At 35.6% G+C, this 18,218-nt stretch overlaps 1 protein-coding gene across 9 annotated transcripts in view; it reads left to right on the top strand.

Moving 5' to 3' along the window:
• LRRC28 (leucine rich repeat containing 28) overlaps positions 1-18,218 on the top strand; it is a 159,126-nt gene that overhangs the window by 39,964 nt on the left and 100,944 nt on the right. The gene's annotated exons all lie outside the window — the stretch shown is intronic.

The following is an 18,218-nucleotide window of genomic DNA, read 5'->3' as shown; positions in this document are numbered from 1 at the left end:
GAATGAGCAGAGAAAAATGCGGATGTCACATTGCTGAGGATTATTTCTACTTAGTAATTCAGGAACACCAAATCTCTTAGTTCACCAGTCTCTTAGTGTATCCGGGTGAAATGTATGACTCAACCAAAATTACAAATTACTACCTGGTATGGAACTTCAGGGTCACATGAGAATGTTAAAAACTATTTATACTTAATCCATGACTGAAAAAGTCTGTAATAATTCTTTGTGATATAAAAAATACTTTCTCTTAAGTCTTTCAAGTACAAAAATTTCAAAGTGAAACACAATAACTTATTAATTTTTATACTCTATGTGCTGGCCTTAATGTATAGGTTCAGTATTGTTTACAAAAATAGTATAGTGGTTGACTCTGCTTAAAAAATTCTTTGGCCATATATAATTATTGTCTTACATTTTCCAACGATAGTTAATACAAAAAATTTCAATAAGTTGTAGGAATCTGATCTTTCCTTTAGAGTTTATTGTATGTAATCGGGCTCAATAGTGGGGTTTATCATTCTAGCTTTCATCAAGTTTATAGATTTAAATGCTCAGGAAATTAGATTCTCTTTTGGAGATTGCCTAGAAAATGTATCAGTAAAGATAAAGTTTGGGTTTTCATATTCTCATATATGAAACTTCTACAAGATATGTAAAATCAAAATATATGGATATAATACTGTATTCAGAAGCCCCTTTTTATATATATTTAAAGAGCATATGAGAAATACAATTCTGTTAGACCATTGTTCTTTGTATTCTATTATTCTGTTTTTTCCTGTAATATAAGAGCATTTTGTGGTAGAATGCGGTCATTTCCTTCCATTATATACTCTTAGAGGTTAAGGATGTGCTACTAATATCATTGACTGCTTCCTAATAACCAGTGAAGGGTATAGGTTTTCTGATTGCTTGCATCTTATTTTTAATTTATATCTCACTTGTTACATAATAGATTTTAAGTGTTTACTTCTGGTTTTATTTCCATAGCTTTCTTCTGTTATGTATGTTAGGTTTTGCCTGTTTTGGGTAAAATTATATATAGTAATAGCTGGGTTTTGAATAGAACTTTTGGCTGAGTTGTGTGTAGATTTTTTTCTTTCTAGACCATCATGAGTAGCAATGGACTAGATCTTACTAATTATTTGACTCACTTTATTTATCTCTTTATGAGGTATTTTCCTATGTTATGATTTGAATGGCTGAGGGGCTAGGTATATATCCTCCAGATGTCTGATCATGTTGGGCATATACAATCGGAAAGTATTCTAAGTGTAGTAAAAAAAAGAGGAGGGGAGGGGGGATCCCTGAGTGGCTCAGCACTTTAGCGCCTGCCTTAGGCTCAGGGTGTGATCCTGGAGTCCTGGGATCGAGTCCCATGTCGGGCTCTGTGCATGGAGCCTGCTTCTCCCTCTGCCTGTGTCTCTGCCTCTCTCTCTCTGTCTCTTTCTGTCTCTCTGTGTCTCTCACGAACAAATAAAATCTTAAAAAAAAAAAGGAGGGGGACTCCCATGTTGTCTCTATTTGATGACAGTAGACACCATTGTTAAATTTGATTGTTAGCCCCTTCTACCCAGTCCAGGATTGTGTATAGACTGCTACATGTTATATTCCCTCAAAAGACTTAACATTTCATTATGTGCATTTGTTGTGGTTGAAAAACCTTTGAATATAATTTCATATTCAATATTTAAAATTTGAAAACTTTGATCTCAATATTTGAAAAATCTAGATGTGTACATGGAGTTTTAAGATTAGGGTCTAAGTATGAATTACAAGGGGTTTCATGAACACCCTGAAATTTGCACACAGTTTGATATTTATGAGTATGTACATGTTGCTGTGAAGAAGGTCCAATGTTTTCATTAGTTTCTTAAACACATCCGTGACTCATATGGTTGATTCTATTGAGTTGTCTGCCAATACAGACATGGTAGCAGCCATGTGGACTGGGATCCATTTTCTGGGATGTCACTTAACCCCATTCTGTTAGATTGAATGTATTGCTGTTTTCCTACCTTATGACAAAGCTTTATCTCTACAGTTGATTGGTGTTAGTGTAGGTACCTGACCCAAGCGGAACACTTATCCTGGGAATTTTGGATCTGGCTGGTGGGGGAGAAGGAAAGAGAGTTAGAGATATCAGGGGAAATGAAAGAAGAAAATCAGTTTCTTTTTCTCTCTGGGCTACTGCATAATGCTATGTAATCTTCTGGGGTGCTGGGAAGTAGCCACACAGACTGGGAAACAGAAAAAGAAACATGAAGCAGATATGTGGAGAGAAGATAGAGGCAGAGACTTTCTAAGTTTTCTTTAGTATCCCAGTCATTGGCTGTGTCCTTAAGGCCCATAGGCTTTGTGCTTAAGAGAGCTCTAGTAAGCTTCCATGAATTGCAACCAAAAGTGCTCCATGTGACAGTGCTGCCCTAAAGGCTTACAGCAGCCATTCTGGGGTATAGGATTGATTGTTTCTTGAACTCCCTTATTTACTTAACTGTTAATATTTCGAAATTGCAAAAGCTCTTATTAGTAGAAGGAAGTCCAGGGTTAGCAATAACAAGAGCAGTAGTATGTCTGTAAAGCAGTTCATTCTGTCATCTGTTTTTTTCCCCCCTCTATACAACATTCTTTGCACCCTTTCTATTAGATGTCTTCCCCCTCCCTCCATCCCAGCACAACTAGTTTTTTTGGGAGGAGGAACAGAGAACACTGGTGTGAAGTGGTGACAGGATACAGGAATGTAGAGACAGCTTAGAGTGTGTTATTAAGCCAATGCAGGGGAGGTACAATTTTTCCTCTGCCCTCTTAGTGTCTCCAGCTGGGCCCAAGAATTAACTGAGATAAGACAGATCAATAAGAGAAGTACATAAATTTTATTTAGTAATTTTACACGTACAAAGGAACCTTCATCAGAAAAACAAAGACCCAAAGAAGCAGATAAAGCCAAACAACTGTGCACTAGGTTGGATGAAGAGTAGTAGTTGTGAAAACGTAACAAGACAAAGGGGTGTGGCCTAGGGCAGTTAGTTGTGAAACAGTGACTAGGAACAGTAAGGGTTAGTTTAACAAGGTTGATTTGTTAAGATCTCCCTTGGTCTCTGCTCTCCATCTCTGCTGATGAGAATGTCTTCCTTCCTCTTGGTATAGGGAAGACACCTTTTATGTGGGAGTTATATCTTGTACTTCTAGGAAGAAAAGAGAAGGTCAAAGTGCCTTCTTGCATCGGCCATTTTTTAGCGCATTTAACTCAAAATAATTAATATGCCAGACAGGCAGATTATGGGTTGGCACGCTCTGAACTCCTGTATGAAACACATGGAATCATCCTGCTCAAGTGTTGAGAGGCTTAAGCAGTTAAACATCGACTCCCCAGAATTACTGGTTCAGAGTTGCTTAGGGAAAGGGTACTTGTGCATGTGTTACCTACATACATGTGGCAGAGCAGCAGCCTTCTGTAGAAAAAGCCTCAGCCACAGGGATAGAGATACTGGCAGCGAAGCACTAACCAGAGAACGCGCAAGTGGTAGGGCTGAGTCACATATGCGTGGGGCTCCAACAAATTCCGACAGACGTGCACCATAGACTGAAGAAAGGTTCTTGATACACATGCTTTAAATATTTTCCTGACTTCATCTATAACCTGGCCTGAAAGGGAAGGCGAATTTAATAATATGGATTTAACTTGGTTCCAAGATGAATAAACAATCATCATTCAAAAACAAAATCTTCCCAGCTAAAATTATTGAAGTCATGGGTTTTGTTTTATTTTTATTTTTTTAAGATTTTACTTATTTTTTTTATTAGAGAAAGAGAGCAAGCATAAGCTGGGGGAGTGGCAAAGGGAGAGGGAGAAACACACCCTGCCGAGTGGGAGCCTGGTGTGGGGCTCGATTCTAGGACCCTGAGATCATGACCTGAGCCAAAGTCAGATGCTTAACCCACTGAGCCATCCTGGTTCCCCTCAAGTCATGGTTTATGGTACAAGAACTTTGGAATCTTGAAGCATTATTTTTCTGAGCAGGCCTAGTTCCCTTTTAAAAAAATTATTATTTTAATAACTTTGTATTTTACTTGGCAATGAGTTTTATAGGTTTGTGTCCAAATACTGTAAGGAAAAGATTGAATTAAGATTTTGGCTTATTTTTTTCTACTATAATATTTAAAATTTTAATTTTTGATCTTTTTCACACATAAAATAATATATTTTAAGGTATGCAGCATGAGTTTTTGATATATGTATGTGGTGTGAATTGATTACCACAATGAAACTAAAATATCCATCACCTCCTGCAGTTACTCTCTGTGTGTGGTGAGAACACTTGAGATCTACTCTTTTAGCAAACTTCAAATATACAATAAACTATTGTGTATTAGTAATACATTGTACAATACATTAATATAAGTGTATTAATACATTATTATTAGTTGCCTTTGTTTTTTAAAAAAACCTTTTATTATGGAAAATTTGAAATACAGAAGTAGAATAGAACAATGTCTTCTCTTACTGTTTTTTTTTAATTGAGGTAAATTTTTCATATAGTGAAATGCTAAAATGTACAATTCTGAGTTTTGACAAATGTATATATGCATGTATTCAGCATCTTTGTCAAGATATAGAACATTTCCATTACCCCAGAAAGTACTCTCATGTCTCTTCCAGTCTTGGTTGCCATAGGCAAACACTCTTCTGATTTCTGTGACCACAGATTAGTGTGATCTGCCATTGAACATAATATAAGTGGAGCTGTATTTCAAGATGCATGTATTGGTAGTCCATTCTTCTTTAATTTGCAGGGTAGTATTCTAATGTTTGAATATATGGTGGATATATTTATTTCTCTCTTGATAGACATGGGTTTCCTCTAGCTTTGGACTATGATGAATACCACTAATATTAAACATTCTTATGTAAGGTTTTCTATGGATATTGGTTTTCATATCTATCTATATATATATCTCATTATGATTTACTTAGGATGTTGTACTACTTAGCATAAATTGTAAGACTCTTCTAGTAATTTCCTTCAATATATCCTCCTCTTGTTCTTATATTGTATTTTTTTCTATATATGTTACGAACCCCACAGTATAGTGTCTATTTTGCAAGTCAACTGTCTTTAAAGGAAATCAAGGAAAAAAAAAAAAAGGAAATCAAGGGGATCCCTGAGTGGCTCAGTGGTTTAGCGCCTGCCTTCTGCCCAGGGCATGATTCTGGAGTCCCTGGATCGAGTCCCGCATCAGGCTTCCTGCATTTAGCCTGCTTCTCCCTCTGCCTGTGTCTCTGCCTCTCTCTCTCTCTCTCTCTCTCTCTCTCTCTCTCTCTGTGTCTCTCATGAATAAATAAATAAAATCTTTTTAAAAACCTAAAAAATAAAGGAAATCAAGACAATAAAAAAGATATTCTGTTTTTACCCATATGTTTACTATTTCCCATGTTCTTCGTTCTTTCCTATAGTTGTATTTTCTACCTGGTATCATTTCTCTTCAGCCTGAAGTACTTCTTCTAGTTATTACTTGTAGTGCAAGTCCTCTGGCAATGACCTGTCTCAATTTTCTTTATGCAAAACTGTCTTTATTTTTGAAGAATATTTTCTCTGGATATAGAATTCTCAATTGACAGGATTTCTTTCTAGCGCTTTATGAAAGTGACCTTCTGTTGATACAATGATACAAAATTTGTATCATTCTTAGCTTGTATATAATATCTTTTTCTATAGTGATGTTAAAATTTTTCTCTTTATCTTTTGTTAGCAGTTTGTTTCGGATGGGCCACAATGTAGGACTTTAAAAATATCCTGGTTGGAGTTTTCTTGATTCCCCAGTTGGGAAGTTTTCTGTCATTATTTCTTCAGATATTTTTCTGCTCTGTTCCTCTCTTTCCGAGAGCTCCAGTCACACACATTAAATCATTTGATATTGTTTCAGAGGTCACTGAGACTTTGTTCTTCTAAGAAAATTTTTTTTTCTCTTGATCTGAAGGTGTATGACATACCTGACGATCTGCCTTCTGCTCACTGACTTCTTTTGCTCTCTCCAGTGTGTCATTTATTAAGCACCTCTTCCTCTCATGGCTTTCTCCTCTTTGGTACCTTGTCCTACATTTTCCAGCTGCTTCAGCTCCCCAGGTCAGATCTCTGGCCCTTCTGCTCTGTGAGACTGCTGAGCTCTGCTTGGGGTAGCTCTTCCTGTGCTGTGGCCCAGAGTGCTGTGGCCCTATGGCAGAAAGCCATGTCCCAACACGAAGCTCGACTCTTGAAAGATCAAAGTTCTGTGTTTCTTGTCTGTTCCTTGAAAAACAGTTACCTCGTATATTTTTGAGTAGTTTTATTGTATTTTGGTGGGGAACAAGTCTGGTGTCAGTGACCCTGTCATGTCTGGAAGTGGGTGTCCATTACATGTTCTTTTATCTCTCATCTGATTGCTAACCTGCATGCTTTCATACATATAAAGTATGTACTACTCAAACAATTGTATATTGCCTTCTACTTCTAGCATCAAAAGTGGAATAATATTTGTTACAGAACAAATTTAAACTCATTTTATTCCAAAGGCTTTTTCTAACTTCATCAAGTAAAATTATGTGATTCATTAGGTAGACAAATACCATACACTTGCAAATAAAAGAATATTAAGGAAAGATTTCCATCAGTGCAGAGCTGCTTGCCAAATATTTTTGTGATTCACCCTTTGGTAAAGACCACATGGGCCAATGGACATTAGAAGCATCCGCTCACTCTTGATAGTCAACAGAAGCCTGATGCTTTTGTGATTTGCTGTGAACTCCCATGAGAGAAGGTTGTGGTAACAAACAAACAACAAAATGTAACCAGGAGTTAGAAAAGATGTTGCTTACATCTGGCATATAAATCAGCCTATTTTTTTTTTTGAAAAATTTTTTTATCCTTGAAAAGTTGTTTTGTATACCAAAAAAGGAAAGTTTTTAGTCCAAATTTAAAACATTAAAGCAACCTATGTTGTATTTAATAATAATTTTTTTAAATAATGAAAGCATACAAAAGAACATATGTCTGCAAAAATAAAATACACAAACACAGAAATATGTGCTACATTTAACTAGCATGAATTGTTCCAAAAATTCAGCCTTCAAGTATGGTCAAGTTTATTATTTTTTTCTTAAATTGTGTTTTTCTTCTAGTTGAGCCTCTCATTGCTTTATTGAAATGAAATTTAGTATCTCTTCTTAGATCTTTCCTGTTGCTGCCTAAATTGTTCTGAAATCTCTGTGCTCATTGGTCTAATATAGAGGTAGGGAGGAATAGATCTACCCTCTTCCTGTAGAGCACATAGCAGGAATGGATCTTGGTCATGCTAGGGCTTCCACTGTTGCTCACTGCCCCATTTGTTGAGACTTTATTGGCGTAATCTGACATATGATAGCACAGGCTGCTGTGCTTCTTCAGGAGTGCCAACCCCACTCCTGTAAGTACAGACTGGTCACTGGTAATACACATTGGTGTTCCCTCTGTTAGTTTCTAGGGCTGCTGGGTACCTCCAGGAGCACTGGGTCAGCCCTAGTTTCATTGTCATCTCTTCCATTGTGCCTGCCATTCAGAGATCAACTCAAAGGGAAAATAGAGCAGCTCTCTTCTTGAATCCTCAAAACACAAAGGATCTTATTGAAGCCCCTCCCCCAAATTATCATGGCTCTTCACCCCATATTACCATCCTTGGTGGCTACCACAATAATTTGGGATAATATACCTTCCTAGGGAGACTGAGCTTTTCACTGATTCCATATCAGTGCTGGCAAATTAACTATCACTTTTCTCACTAATAAAGAATCTAAATAGTCTCCGGCACAGCACCCCTCTGGTGTCACCAAGGTATATATGTATAGTCAGCAATATATATAAATAGACTTCCTCTATCTTATAGGCTATCTACATTACCTGGGGGGCACTGACTTACTGTTTCATCTACCTAACAAAAAATTTTTGTTGGTTCAGAGTACTCATGCTATGTGATAGAGGAAGGCCTCACCTTGGTGAACAAAATTTAAACCCAGACTTCAAAGGAGCTTATGATGTTTTATTGTCTAATATTTTAGACTAATATTTGTACTTCCAAGGAAGAGGGTAGACAGAGAGGATAGAGGAAAAAAGTATTTTATTAGTACTCAGTTATCTGGGTACAGTCCAGAGTGGTTAAGATACCTGTTGGACAACTAATGGACAGAGGGATAAAATCTAACCATTTACACATCCTCAGCTTGCTAGATTTCCATTAACTAATTGAATAAGTTGTCTACCAGAGTCCAAAACTCATATTCAGAATTTGTTCTTTCATTGTTTCTTATACACATAAAGTTACTTTATTAGTATCTTTGTTATACATAATACTCTATTAGTAAGGTAACTTTATACCATAGCTAAATACATATTGGTAACTTCATAGTAACATACAGATTCTTTATTCAGGTTTTTATATAAAATTGTCTCTGCATACTACATTAGATAAAACACATTGATTTCTCAGAAAGAAATATTTTTATTATCAATACTATTACATATTGTATAATCTCGTTACAAATGGAGCTAAAACTTTAAAATTTTTACTTAAAAACTTTTCCAAAGTTTAAAAATTGGGCAAACACGTTGGAATAAAAATGGCCATTAAGATTCTTCTAAAAGAAAAAAAAGTTTTGTTTTCTGGACCATGCATCCTTTTCCATGTCAAGTAAATACAGAAACGCTCCTTTTTAGGAAAGATGTGAAGGGAAACTGCCGAACACATGCCAAATGTCTGAAAAACAAAAGTTCATTGTGATGATACTTTAAAAAATAAAAAGGCAAAAGGAGAAAAGTTAGTCCTTTAGACTTAGAAATTCTCTCCCATCAATCATACTATTGGCTAAGGCATGTTGAATTCCTTTCCATGGCCCATTCCTTTGTGAAAAGATTTAAAAGCAGCTAACATCATAATAACAACGACCCAATTTGAAATCCCAAGGGGAATACTTCCAAATTTACTTTACATGCAGGACTGTTATTCTTCCCTCTTTGTGTACAATTAATTTTCTTCACCGAGGTCTATTATGAGCTTGGGGTTGATGGAAACTGTGAAGATAGTACAGAGATCATTTGAAGAGGACTTAAGAAGTCATGCATGAAGTTGAGGGACTGAGCTGATGTGTAAGGTGGTATTCAGGACCAAATGATCTAGATTCAAGTGTTTCCCATTATTTTCTCTCTGAAATATATTCAACTCATTGTCTTTCACACACATTCCTTTTAGGATCATCTTTCTAAATTTCAGATTTGAAAAACTACTTTGGCAGTTAAAATAATTTGCCAAAAGTATTGCGGTTGCAGTGATAGAAGCTCATAATGGGTTCATAACCATATGTTTATTGTAAATACCAGGAATTAGGGATATTTTTTAAAAAGCTGATAAATATAAGTGATCTTCCTCTTTAGGAGTGAATGTTCTTAAGAACCTATAAAATGTATTTTTTAGGCACAACTTATTAATGGGAATTCAGAGATTGAATTGTTATTTTTGAATGTAAATCAGCTTTCAGTACTTTCAAGGTGGTGTGGAGTAATTTCTTTTTTTTTTTTTAAGATTTATTTATTTATTTATTTATTTATTTATGAGAGATTGAGAGAGAGGCAGAGACACAGGCAGAGGGAGAAGCAGGCTCCATGCTGGGAGCCTGACGTGGGACTCAATCCCGGGACTCCAAGATCGCGCCCTGGGCCAAAGACGGGCACTAAACCGCTGAGCCACCCAGGGATCCCCTCCAGGTGGTGTGGACTAATTTCTATCATAGCTTTGATATCTTGATAAAACTCGGGATTCATAGTTCATTTTTACTAAAGAGTTTTTGAGTATTAAATATATTTTTATATATTAATAGTGATTTGATTTGTATTTGTGAACCAGTCTCTTGAAAAAGCAAGTTTTAAATAGGTACATTTAAAAAGATTATATTTTCATGGTTATTTTATAGCTGTCTTTTATTTTAACCTTGATTTCAGTATATTGTTTTGTGACATCAGAAAATTATAGTTTTAGGTCAAACTATATAATCATGAAGAAAAAGTAACTGGCAGAATATAGATTATGTGCTAAAATAGGTATTTCCTAAAAAAATATTGTCTTCAATATATAAAACCTTTATTTTGTTTCATATTTTATTTGAACATACTTGTTACTTACTTCATCTTTAAATTGTTTTAACCTCTTAAAGGTTTTAAGTCATATTGTCTATTGTGCGAGTAGTTTTAAAGATAATGATTGTTTTAGTGAATGAAAAGCTTCATGATATGCCAAGGGTTGATGTAATGAGAAGTAATTAAACAAAATTTAGTTTGATATAGTTTGTTACCAACCCCCCCACCACATACAATTGATATCATAGTTCTTTGTTTAATCCTTTTTACTATTCCTTTTTTAAAAATCAAAATTTTACACAGATATGTTGATGTTTTTAAACAACTTGTGTTCGTTTTCATTGTGTATTTGTGACAAGACTTGAAGTCAAAACTGTGTCTGTCAAAGAGTTTAAAAAATGAATGTCCTTACATGGTTATAAGTGTCATTAGCTAGTTGTATGTCTTCTCTCTTTCTTGGCTAGATCTGCTGACATTTCCTGCTCCTGCCTTATTCTGAAAGAGAATTAAAATCTGGCAGGTTTTGTTTTGATGACTTTTTTCTTTTTAATCCCAAAAGTTTGGTATTTATTACTTTAGTGTGAACTTACAGTATCAGTCTTAAGTGTCTTAGTATTTATTTTGGGGGGAGTAATGGCAAGTTTGGTAGAAGGCATATTATTTACTTATATATTTAGGTTCTTAAAATGAATCCATTTTCTTTAAATGAGAGACTTTTTGCTGTAATTTTATAGTCATTATTGTAAAATGTTGAAATCAAGTTTGTTGGAAATAGTAGCTGAAAGATATATATGGATATTTAGAGTAATCTCAGAATTTCTTTCTTTTACCCATTTTTACCCCTATCTAAAATTCAAATGTGTATTTTTATGAATGAAAGTATGTTTTTTAGAAGTCAAATAAGATTAAAAATTGAATTATTAAAGCTTCAGTTGAGTAACCAAGGAAATATTTTTATAATTTTCTCTTGACATGACTTGAAAAAGATATAAAGCAGAACAAATATAACTTGGAGAATATTTTCAAAAAGTATGCACAATTATGCATATTGTTGTATATATCCAAAACCCAAGTTAGGGTTTCTGTGGTGGTGTTCTTCTATTGCTTGCTCTCAGTAGGTGACTGAATATTACCTGTTTGAGTATGTGAGACAATTTTTTTTTTACAAATTTTTCTGCATAACCAGTGAAGGAAGATTCATTAATATTGTCTTACTTACATGGAATATTGCCTTAAAGTCTGTACACACCAAGAGGGACTGCTCTTGTTCAGAGATAAATATCCATGCTTTGTTCACTTAAAGTGAAATGATCCAGTGGCATAATTGAATATATATTTTATACATGCTAAATCCCTATATTGTTTAGCAATTTAAGAACCAAAAATTTATATTACAGTTAGCAAGTGATACATTGAACATAGACTATAGAATGCTGTCAATTTTCTTTTTTTTTTTGTCTTTTTAAAGATTTTATTTATTTATTCATGAGAGACCGAGAGAGAGAGAGAGAGAGAGAGAGAGAGAGAGAGGCAGAGGCACAGGCGGAGGGGAAGCAGGCTCCATGCAGGGAGCCGATGCGGGACTCGATCCTGGGTCCCCAGGATCACGCCCTGGGCTGAAGGCAGCACTAAACTGCTGAGTCACCCAGGCTGCCCGAATGTTGTTAATTTTAAATGAAAGAGAAAAATGAAAGTTTTATTCTGTTTGTTTTTTGAGATTCTTAGCATAGAAGATCAAATCAGCTTTGCAACCAACAGTTAGTACTGATTTTACCTATTCTGTACTCTTTAAGAATTTTTTTCTAAAGTGCCAATCATCATATCTATTTTATTTGAATGCTCTTGGTTTGCCTATGATATCCTGTGAAAATGATTTCAGACTTTATGGCTAAAGCTCTTTGAATTTCCTGCACTTAGAATTCCATGGAGCTTTAAGAACTGTGAACTTTCAATAGAGCAAAAAAGCATAATGTCACTGAATCCCTCTGTCTCCATTTTCTTACTCAGCATGGTACATAGGTTTTCACTTGATGGGTCCTGATGTATCTTCTACCGTCAAAATACAACATCCTTAAATTTATGCTCATGCTGACAGGTTTCATTTTGTGAAGGGCATGGAAATCACTGTCAAAAATCTTTTTTCTGCTGCTAAAAAACATGACATAATACAAGGTATGAGTGTTTATATATCATGTCTGTTTATCTCCTATTGATAGTTTAAATTTCTAGCTACTTGTAAATTAGAAACTGTTAAGTTATGATATAGAAACAGTAAAAAGCAAGAAGTAGTAGCACTTTGATTTCCTTATCTCTGGGCCACTCTCTGTAATCGATTTACACAACTTGTATCCCTCCATATCACTTTTAAAGTCCTCTAAACAATATCTTGTTAATCTTTTTTTTAAAGATTTTATTTATTTATTCATGAAAGACACCAAGAGAGAGGGAGAGAGAGGCAGAGACACAGGCAGAGGGAGAAGCAGGCTCCATGCAGGGAGCCTGATTTGGGACTCGATCCCGGGTCTCCAGGCTCACACCCTGGGCCGAAGGCGGCACTAAACCGCTGAGCCACCCAGGGATGCACTATCTTGTTAATCTTTTTAACGATGTCAGTTATGTTGTTCCTGGCATGAGTGACAAATTGATTTGAACTACTGCCCATTGATTTTTTTAAAACATCTTTATAGAGAGAATTTACGTAACATGAAATTTACTATTTTACATGTTCCATTTGATGAATTTTATTTGAATGTGTACAGTTGAGGAACCCTCATCACAGTCAAGTTCTAGAATGTGTCCATCATCTCCAAAAGTCCCCCAGTTCCTATTTGTCGCCAGCCCTGGTTCTTAACTCCAGCCAGCTGCCAATCTATTTTTATAGCTTCGCCTTTTCTAGAAATTGCATATAAATGGAATCATGTAATATGTAGCCTTTTGTGTCTTGGCTTAGTTTACTTAACATAATGTTCTTGTATGCAGTTTCTTGTTTTAGTAGCTTGGGTTTTTTTTATTGCTAAGTAATATTTTGTTGTATGAATATGCCGTATTTTGTTTATTCATTAGGCGATTGATCATTTAAATTGTTTTTAATTTGGGCAGTTATGAATAATACTGCTATGAACATTTGTGCACAAGCTTTTTGTGGGTAAATGTTTTCCTTACTCTTGGGTAAATATCTAGGAATAGAATTGCTGGATTTTGTGGCTAACCAAGTTTTTCACTTTGAAAGGAAGTGCTAAACTGTCTTCCAAAGTAGCTATACCATGTACGTTCCTGCTAGCAATGTGTGAGGTTCTAATTCTTCCATATCCTTGCCAACATTTGGTATTTTCTCTCTTCTTATTGTGGCTGTTCTAGTGGCTATACAGTAGCAACTCATGATTTTATTTTGCATTTCCCTAGTAATTGAAGATTAGGCATTTTTTTTTTTTTGTCTTCACAAAATTCATATGTTGAAATCCTAACCCCCAATTAGGAATTGGGGCCCTTGGGTTATAATTAGGTCATTAGGTCAGAGCCTTCAAGAATGAGATTGGAGCCCTTGTAAAGGAAGCCCAAGAAAACTCCCTCAGCCTTTCATCCATGTCAGGTCACAGTGAGAAAATAGCCATTAGTGAGAAAGCAGGCCCTCACTAGACACCTGATATGCCAGGTCCTTGATCTTGGATTCCCCAGCCTCCAAACAGTGAGAAATAAGTTTCTGTTGTTTTTAAGTCACACAGTTTATGGTATTTTTGTTACAGAAGCCTGAACAGACTAAGGTAGTATCTTTTTCTTGTGCTTATTTGCCATTTCTTTGGTGAAGTTGATCTCTTTAGAAATCTTTTGCTCAATTTTGTTGTTTGTGGTTTTTTGTTGTTTTTTTTTAAGATTTATCCATCTGTTTTAGGAGAGAGAGATAACACATGCACACACATACATGTGCGCATGCACAAGCTGGGGGAGAGGCAAAGAGAAAGGGAGACAAGCAGACTCCCTGCCAAGTGGGGAGCCCTACTGGGGACTCGATCCCAGGACCCTGAGATTATGACCTGAGCCTAAACCAAGAGTCAGATGCCCAAGCGATTGAGCCCCCTAGATGCCCCTAAGTTGTTTTTGTTCTTATTATTAGTTGTAAGAGTTGTTTATATATGTTCTGATGTTATAGGGTAGTTAAGAATATTGAAGTGAATGTTCAAATGGAAGCAAAGCTGGTTTTCTCCACAGGGACAGAGAGTTGTCTCTCCATAATTATTTTTGTGTTGATAAACAAGGATTATTTTACATTGCTATCAATAATTATCTACAACTTAACAGAGTTATGAAATAGCTCTCATAGAATGAGAATCAAATAACTTGGAAAGAGGTGTTATAGACCGGGGATTAGCAAAATCTGACCTACCTAATGTTGTAAATAAAGTTTTGTTGGAAGACAGCCATGCCCATTCATATACATATTGTCTATGGCTGCTTTTGTGCTACAGTGGCAGAGTTGCATAGTTGTGGCAATTACTCTATGGTTCACAAAGCCTAAAATGTTTACTAAATAACCCCTTACAGCAACCTACAGCCAACCCTACTCTTGTCTGGATGCAAACCCTATAGCATATGTGTAAATATTTTCTCCTAGTCTGTGGCTTGTCTCTTCATAGTCTCTTCACATTGTTCCTACACAATTTGTTGAAAAGACTATCCTTTCTTTGTAGAATTTTCTTGGTACCTTTGTTGAAAATCAGTTGTCTATAAACATACGTGTTTATTTCTGATGTTCTATTCTGTTAGTCTTTATGTCTCTCCTATGACAATAACACATTGGCTTGATTACTGTAGCTTTAATGGGAAGTTTCGAAAGGAGGCCATGTAAGGCTTCCAGTCTTGTTCTTTTTCTTTTCAACTTTCTTTTGGAAAATAAGTTTCATTGATTTTTTATAATCGTGGAAAATTAATTTTTCCTTCTTTTTGGGTAATTCATCTATATACATGTTTATGTAGCAATAAGGTAAAAATGAGGGTCTGAAAAACCTTTTATTACACTGATCGATGGGGACTACACTATTGAGTACAATTTCTAATCAGTCATTACTTGCTTTTTATTTATGTAACAACATGAAGCTTGTGTCTCTATCCTATTGTGCTTTCCACAGCAGGGTGCCTCTTATCAATAGTATAGGGGCAGTGAAAGGCCAGACAGGGGGGCCATATGGACATGGTTTCCATTGTGGCTTCAGTAGGTTAGACAGTTGAAGGATAGCCTTGAGACCAGGGGAGATGGCTTCCTCTTGTCTAGTCTCTGTGGACCTGCTTCTGCTCTTCATTGATGGCCAGATCATGGTGGTAGGAGTTGAAAGAAACGAAGAGAAAGGCTCTGAGTTTTGTCTCACACCAGATTACCTAAATGCATTTCAGTGTTGTATAAAAATCATGGAAATATGTATAAAAAGATTAGATGAGGGCAGCCCTGGTGGCGCAGCAGTTTAGCACCGCCTGCAGCCCAGGGTGTGATCCTGGAGACCCGGGATCGAGTCCCACGTCAGACTCCTTGCATGGAGCCTGCTTCTCCCTCTGCCTGTGTCTCTGCCTCTCTCTCTGTGTCTCTATGAATGAATAAATAAAATCTTTAAAAAAAAAAAGATTAGATGAAAGGATACCAACCGATCAAGATGGTTACTGCAAGAGTTTTCTTTATGATTTCTTTATAAATGTGAAAGTCTGTATCGCTAAAGGTTGGGAAGTAAATATTGTGAACATCTTTTTTTTCTTTTAAGTCATATTTGATAAGTCTTTCAGGACCCATTACAATGCTCAAGTTTTAATTTCTTTCTATAATGTGTAAATTCTGGCACTTATATACATTTCATCCATATAAAACTAGAGATTTTATAGCATATATTTAATTTTTAAATTCTTACATAGAACTAAAGTAAGTACTACTTTGAAATTTATCAATATTTAACAAAATGCTTATTAAGAAATATCACTCAGATATTGCTAGAATTAAAATACTGCCAACACCCAGAGGAGTCAATCTTTAGCTTTCGATAAAGTATCAGGTGTGTTTAAAATACTTTAAGGAATGTTGTTTAACAACTGTCATCTTTTGAAACCTCTCTGATATGCTAATTAGGGGAAAATGAAATTTGGAATGTGGAAAATTGTGTTTTTCCTTCCATATTTTTCTGTCATTCTAAAATTTGAAAATAAACAAAGTGACTTTGTTCTTTTGAAATCTTTCCTTGTGTTCCTTCACTCGGGTCTCTGAATGCTCTACTTAGTTTCTCTAAACAGTGCTCTGCATAAAGTATGTTAGTAGATCTTTGTAAAAATTGTGATGAATAAATTCCCATTTCTTCCTCACTGCTTAAAAAAATAAGGCAGTATTTCAGTATCTGTCATTGAGACATTAAGCCTTGAATGGTAGTAGTTAGTTTATTTTCAACATGATTAAGGCTATTCAGAAGAATACTTTTGTTAAACGTTTGTATTTCTCTCTTTGTCTTCATTTAATTGCTTCTTAGTGTTATTCCTTATTAGGTTAAATTACTTTGGTATCTCTAATTAAAAATTAAATATCTTATAATAATCCGTCTTTTAAGAAGACAAGCCAAACTAATGATGCAGGGCCTTTCCTCTTTGCTGTTGGCTCAGATGTTGCCTGCTTTGGTTTCCTAATTTAGTAACAGAAATAAAACTATGCACGACTGGGCAGGTTTGGCATGCTGGCATGCAGCCAGGAAGCATGGGTTTCTTAAGTAAGTAGACCGATGGGGATTTGCGGAAAACACAGATTACGTTACATGAGCTTTGCGCTTTGCAAATCCCTAACTATTTAAAGGAACTCAGTTAAACCACAGCCACTGAAATAAGAGTTAGTCTTGTTTAAACACACATGTACACTAAATGATATATTGTTTCCTTTCCCCAAATTACTCTTCACCTTTGTTTTTACTCTTATTTTTATTTTTATATAAAAAAACACTTTCTCTCTTTTAGTAAATAATACATCAAATTTCATTAACTCTATTTAGTTATTTTATACATTTGTAATACCTTTCAAAATAGCATACAATGAATGAGTTGGTAATATAGATATGTAGTATGATTCTGTGTGAGAGAATGAAAGAAAACTCTGAAAGAGATTTAAAAAAAAAAAGCTTGGTTTTACACATCGCCTCTGGCCCCTGCTTGCTGGACATCTCTGCTACACTGTGCAGGCATAATTAATGTTCTGCATTATGCGATGTGCACTGTGCTCTGGGTGGGGCTGCGGTGGCGCTTTCTTGAATATTTGAGCACTGGCTGCTTTTCCTTCCTGTTGGTGCCTCTTGTCTGGCAGGAGTCTTCTTTTAAGGCCCATTGCCTCTGAATTTAGAGGAGAGCCTTGAGGTCTAAGGATTTTTTTCCCACTTTTTTTCTCATTAAAATTTTTATGTGTTTCTTTTAGATTCTTTTATTGTCAGATATGGCCAGGTGCCCACTCTGGTCATCTTTTTAATTGGCTTTATACTGTATGTAAACACTGGAGGCAGGCAATTCTGAAGCATATTTTCATAGAGCAAGAGAGTATCTCATTCCTTATAAGACTTTTGACGAATAGGGATGAACAATTGATTCTTTTTTCACATTTGGTAGGACATGGGTAGAGTATGGAGGAGAATATGATGTGCATGATCCAAATCATACTAAAGCATTATTAGTTGTAATATGGAACAAAATGAATTTAATATAAACTTAAGTAGTCAAATTACATCAACTTTAGAATCAGTAAGATTTCTCATTGCAAAATTGCCATCTAAAAAAGAAAGAATACTAAACATCACAAACTTCTTGACCAAAAGTGCTCAGAAGGTTACTAATCTCTAAAAATAGTCTGTTTCTTAAATGACTTATTCCTCAGATTTTGTAAATAACTGAATAGGGCAGATGCCCTGTCCTAGCATCAGGATTCCTCCCTTGTTCTTTCCTTCCCTATTTCATTCTTCAGCCTCTAGTTTATTCCTATGCTCTTAAAATCCACATCCTGGGGCATCTGGGTAGCTCAGTTGGTTACGCGTGTGACTCTGGATTTTGGCTCAGGTCATGATCTCAGGGTTGTGAGGTCAA

The sequence above is a fragment of the Canis lupus genome, chromosome 3 (assembly GCF_003254725.2).
Source record: "Canis lupus dingo isolate Sandy chromosome 3, ASM325472v2, whole genome shotgun sequence".
Classification (NCBI taxonomy): domain Eukaryota; kingdom Metazoa; phylum Chordata; class Mammalia; order Carnivora; family Canidae; genus Canis; species Canis lupus.
This window is presented reverse-complemented; position numbering and strand designations above follow the sequence as displayed.